At 42.9% G+C, this 6,000-nt stretch overlaps 1 protein-coding gene across 3 annotated transcripts in view; it reads left to right on the top strand.

Annotated features, from left to right (window-relative positions):
• Positions 1 to 6,000, top strand: part of LOC137789468 (adenosine kinase-like) — a 97,786-nt gene that overhangs the window by 48,598 nt on the left and 43,188 nt on the right. The window lies entirely within an intron of this gene.

The following is a 6,000-nucleotide window of genomic DNA, read 5'->3' as shown; positions in this document are numbered from 1 at the left end:
TCCTCCCTTCCTCCGTCTCCCTCCTCCCTCCTTTTCTGTCTTTTCTCCCTTTCCTCTCCACTCTGTACTGCACCACTCTGCACTGCCCCTGTCCTTCCACATAGCCAGGGAGGGATCACGAGGCAAAATGCAGGCAGTGGAGAGAAAGAGGGAGGGAAGAGAAGTGGAAGGGGGAGAAAAAAAAAAACTGGCAGGCTCCCCCTTTGTCTGCAGGCGATCAGTTACAGTCTTGGTTGCCGATGAAATTTAATCCCCACCGCATTTACATGCCAAGTTTGACTTCTGGCAAGCCTTATTAAATAGATTTGTAAATCATTTCATCTTGATTAGAATCTGTTCTCAAGGGATCAACATTTTTTTTCGCCTTGCTTGTGTTTTGTTATGTGAACAATCTGTGCCCACCGGTGTCTGAATTTGAGAGTCAACTCTTGGTGGTGTTATTTTTCTGTGCGAGTGAGTGTGAGCAGTAGGTTTAGGGGACAAAGAGCGATGGGTGCCAAGTCCCGTCCGTCACCGGCCAAGCCACTGTGTCAGCATGTCTCCCATCTCTGGAGGTCATGTTGGTGGGCGAGCAACCGCCATGATGCGTATTCTCTTTATTAGGCCGACACCACAGTGTCTTTAGCGTGGAACAATGTCATTTCAAATTGTGTCTAATCAAATGGTAGTTTGTAATTGCCAGCTAGCATCTTATGAATATGAATTCATAATTGTTCAATTACAAGCCGACTGCATCATATTTATTGGCTTTTTTTTTTTTTCTTTCTCCTTTTTATTTTTTTATTTCTTCTTCTCCCGCTGGCCTGGGCCAATTATAGGATTTAAATCTTGAGGCAATCAAGTGATAAGGATGAGGCGTTTAGTGTTTGCTGTCACTATATAATTCTCTCGAATGTTAAACATGCATCTGGGAGGGCTGTATTTGTCAGAAGGCTGTGCGTGGAGGTGCACCTGCCTAATTGAGTGGTAATGAGCTGTCAGGAGTGCAGGCTTGGTGATTGGCTCCTGGCGGGGCGTCCCGTGCCAGTGGGACGCATGGGCTGGCCCAGCCCTGCTGGAGGATCAGCCAGCTCCTCAGCCCCGCAGGCCTGAGTGGGCGGAGCATGGTAAATTAGGGTGGAGAGGCCAAATGATGCTGGCTATGGAGACTTCCTGTGGCTTTCACTCGTCTGTGGGATTTATTTAGGTTGTTTACAATTATCCCTTCTCCTGATTTACTTCTTCATGTCAACAGGGGATGGGGGAGGGGTGGGGGGTTCGGATGTTTTGCTTCAGTAAAAGTAGCAATACCGCACATTCTCCATCGGTCCTGAAATAACAGTTTACTTCAGGACACTGTGTATTATTTTTCCTACGTTTATGTGTTTATAGAAAACCGAGACAGTCCTGTGCTGTTTTGCCATCACTTTTTATTTACTACAAATTGAACAATTATTGTCAGCCTTTTTATTGTTTTTGTGTCTGAATTCTGAGTGTAACACCTCAGTGATGAGTCAGTTCAGATGCAAAATGATGATGATGCCAGAAATGTATTTCACACTTTAAATTAAACTATTTAGTGTTTATTACAGAGTGAGAAGTGAATATGGGTATGTCCTTAAGTTTACTCATCGAATGCAAAAGTACTTCTTATGCAGATTGTTGTTATTATTATTATGAAGTTATTGTTTTACTAAATACGTATTACTGATGATTTTTATTTCAAGGCCGAATGAGAAGGATTTGTTTGTTTGTTTAGATGTTGGTCTTCTCGGATGCATGCTTACAATCTCGCACCTGATTGTTACTTATTTTTCGCAGGATGACGTCCAGAAACGTCTCAAACGCAGTAATAAAAGAAGCAGATCAGAATCAGCAGATACAGACCCAGATGAGTGATGATTGAGACATGATAGGAATATATATATATATATATATATATATATATATATATATATATATATATATATATATATATATACACACAAATATATGCTTCATGTGAGAATTAGAGGTTAGATAATTAAAACAGTGGAAAACAAACAACATTTCCTTTAGAAGTGGAGTTGTATTAAGTAGCATAGAATTGAAATACTCAATGTTGATTGTTCCATTCATTTATTTAACTGCAATATAAAACAAACACAATGTTTGAAATGGTGGTAGTGAACAGGCGTCAGGGTTCATCTCATTTGGTTACTATGGAGATGTTCTCATCGCACTGAATGGCATGCACTTTTTGTGTATTTATTCATTTATTGTAAGAAATGTGTGAGGAAATACTTTGGCGGGGCTGTGCTGGTTTTATTTTTGGGAGTCTTTATTTCTAGCATCCTAATTTGAACAACAACAGGAAAGAAAATCTGCTGTATCTTGAGTTATTGCCTCTTGAGGGGGGGCGGGAGGACTTTTTTGGACTCTGGCACGCTTCCAGGCTTTAGTCCATATTACTCCACCAGCATGCAGCGACTCTCTCCTTGTACACCTACGTTACCTTGTAAAAACAGTTTTTCTTCTTCAGCAGGGAAAACACCATGTCCTTTCACCCCGGATTACTGTGTGCATCTGCTCCACAGGCAGCGAGTCTGTTTTCCTCTGCCTTGCTGTAAAAGGGATGAAATAGTTCAGACATAATGATATTTCTACTTTCCCTCACCTTGTCCCTTTACTCCCTCTAAATCAAAGCACTCAGTGTGTGTGTTTGTGTGTTTGCGCACCGTTTTATTCATGAGACCCAAGTTGTGAAATGTAGAATACTATTTCAGTCCCATACTTGGATGTTGTGACCATTTGTGCGAGTTCCATGGCTTAATTGAATAGACTGAGTAATTATTTGTCAAGTAATGCTGAGCAGAAAATAAATAGCCACTTTGCGGCCGTGAATTGTGCCTGATGGCCATGTGTTGATACTCTCACCAGGGAGAGTGAAAACCTGCTCTACTGGCTAAGTATCTGATTAAGATTCACATGATGAAACGCTTTAGGATAGTGTGTCTCCTGGGCAAAGATAGTGAGGAGAGTTAAGTGTCAGACGCCGTTATATTGTCACGCAGGAGCATAAAGCCTCGACTGAATAAATATAGACGGAATATTCTCCTCGCCACAAACCCAAATCTGCAGCACCCGGGTCAACTCGCCGGTTTCCTGAAAGCGGTCTCGGAAGAATCATGGCAGATGTGCATCTCTGGGCATCTTTGTGCAGCAGATGCTGGTCACTGTTTTTGAGAGAAATGTTTCATTTTTCTCTTTTATGTCGCTGTAATTTGTTCACGTCTTCAATAAGCCGGTGCATAGCTTCCCTCCGCCTTTGTTTGGCCTTGATCCATTGTCGGCTGCCAGTAAATGTTTTCTCTCTTTTCCCCAAGACGAATGACTTCTGAGGATAATATAATGTTTCGTAATGATTTAATAAATCATTCATCGACGTTGTAATGCTCAAGATATTCTTTTCATCACATCTCAATTTTCATACTATTAATGAGCCAGTTTACGAATACTGACGCACAAGTTTAAATGAAGAACGAAGTGTAAAAACGACAAGTTGTAGTGTTATATGTGGGACCTTTTTTTGGTGGGGGCTTGAACCAGTAACTTCTTTGAGTCTGGTTGCCTGGCAACCACACAATGATGAGAAAGAGTCCCAAGAAGTCACTGTGCAACTCCCACAAGAAAAAGCCCCCCGTACAACCGCAACTTGTTGTTTTAACACTTTGAATTCATACAAATTAAACAAACAACATACTACGTGTTAATTAGGGTGCTTTCGACGTGCTGGGAGGCAGATTTACTTTTCCTTCTGACATGGGCAGGCTAGCTGTTTCCTACTGATCCCAGCCATTATGCTAAGCTAACCATCTCTTGGCCACAGCTTCGTAGTCAGTGAACAGATGTGACAGTGGAATTGATCTGAAAACGCATGTTTTTTTCCAAAATGTAAATGATTATAACTCTAGAGAGGCTTTTGACATATTTATCTAAAATGCATCAATAAACAAACTGCTGCAACTAATTATTTTTGGTTTTAATAGTTGGGTCTAGGAAAAAACATGCCCATCGTTACTTCCCAGAACACCACGGGGATCACAATACTCGTGTGTGTCCGACCAACAGTCCAAAGATATATTTAGTTTACAATTATTAAAACCAAAATAGAAAAGCACCAAAAGGCTGTTTCCAGGAACTGTGCCAGGAATGCTTGCTTGACAAATGCTGATGAATGGACAATTGCTTTCCCTCCGGCTTCCAACTGCATGTGTTTCAGTAAGCATGTCCGGGGTTTGCACATGCAATGGTGGGGAAGTGTTTATTTTTCATACATGGTCCCAGTCAGACACAAGCTACTACTTTGACCTTATCTATTGTTTCTCAAGTGTATATTGTAAGCAGCTTTGGAGGCTTTATAGAGACTTAGCCGGCAGGGCTGCCGTTGTTCTGGTGGAACATTTGGACCTCTGGCAAGTGTCAGATTTTCAGCAGCACATTAAATCTCTTAACCCAGTTCTCTTTCTCCCCTCCTCTTCCTCTGTCTGTCGCTCTCTCTTCCTCTTCTCCTCTACTCCTCCCCATGCTAACAAGCTGGCTGCGATTTATTTTTTCATGTGTGGCGTTTTTGGCCTCCGCCATTTTTTTCTTCTTTTTTTCTAAAATATTTCCCCCCGGCATCTAAACTCTCGTGCCAGTGGTTAGCCTGGTGCCCAGTCCCTGTGGGGGCACAGTGTGGATGTGCAGCCAGAGCAGCTGCACATCCACACTGACAGACAGGGCAAAGTCCTCCAGTCGCACTGTGATGGAGAGGCCAGAGCTACTTTGATTAGCATGTCCGTCCTCATTGGCCAGCTTGAATGTCATGTACCGTGAGCCCAGTCGTCTAATGCTTCAGCTGGCCGCTCCCTGCAATAACTGATAGGGTTGCTTGTTCCAGGGTGGAGGAGAGGCCAGGGAGAGCGCCAAAGTGCCAAATGATTGTCCTCGGGTAAATAAAAAGCAGACATCTCCCTTTTTGATGTTCTTTATGTGCGTGCCTCATTTTCAGATGCTGTGGCGCAATCACATTTGAAAGTATTTTGTGCTCCCAACATAACAAGGGGGAACCAATCAAAACAATAACTGTGGTTCCTTTTGACAAAGCCCTTGGCTCACAATTGTCAGAAGATGTAAGCTGACTCATCCACACAAGAAGGGCATGTATCCCTGGGAGCGAGGGGCGAAAAGCTATGATGAATCTTCCCCTCTGTGCTCTCCTCTCTCCACTGAGCCTGCATGGATTAATTACATGACTAGTAGCTAGTTTAGTCCCATTATTTATTTTTTCTAATGAATAATTTTACTCTCTCTCTTCGCCTGGATTTTATTCTGCTCAGGACTTACCGGCTTCACCCCGTGGAAATAAGAATGCATTGATTATTTTCCATCTAGCAAATATCCCACCAACTGAGGAATAACATGCCTTTCCCCTAATTGGTTTGTTTATCTTGAGCAACAGACTCCGGGTTTGTTTGGACTCTGGCTGGCATCCACACACTGCACCGCTCCTCAGCATGATTACTCACCTTGGGAGGAGGCTGCTGGAGCAAGGTTGATGTTCCCCGCATAGACATCAGGCTGTCATTCTCCCCGCTTATGTGACATCATTTGCCAAGACAGATTTGTTACAGGAAAAATAAATTCGGGCCTAAAAAGGGATTGATTTAAGGACAGGCTGCAAGTGGAAAAAAGGCGACAGGAGGGATGGGGGCTCCCAGACACATTTCACCACTGAGAGGGCTCGGGCCGGATCCAAACAAGCTGCCAACAGAAGATGGATTCTGGCTTCATGTATAATTGATAAACTGTATGTTCTAGGTGTCAGCTTTAAAGAGGGAGCTAGGACTATATCAGGAAGCTATTTTTCCTCTCTGAGGCGAGCATCATTTTTATTTTGTCCTCCCCCGTTCTCTGGCTTATCTTCCTGGTTCAGAAAGCCCCGTTGAAAATTATCGTTTTTTTTTTCTTTCTTTGAAGACGACGATCGGGAAGTGCAGC

This window comes from Clinocottus analis, unplaced genomic scaffold, assembly GCF_023055335.1.
Source record: "Clinocottus analis isolate CAN_PGR_092001 unplaced genomic scaffold, fCliAna1.0.p SCAF_19, whole genome shotgun sequence".
NCBI lineage: Eukaryota > Metazoa > Chordata > Actinopteri > Perciformes > Cottidae > Clinocottus > Clinocottus analis.
The sequence above is the reverse complement of the archived record's forward strand: the minus strand, read 5'-3'. Positions and strand labels throughout refer to the sequence as shown.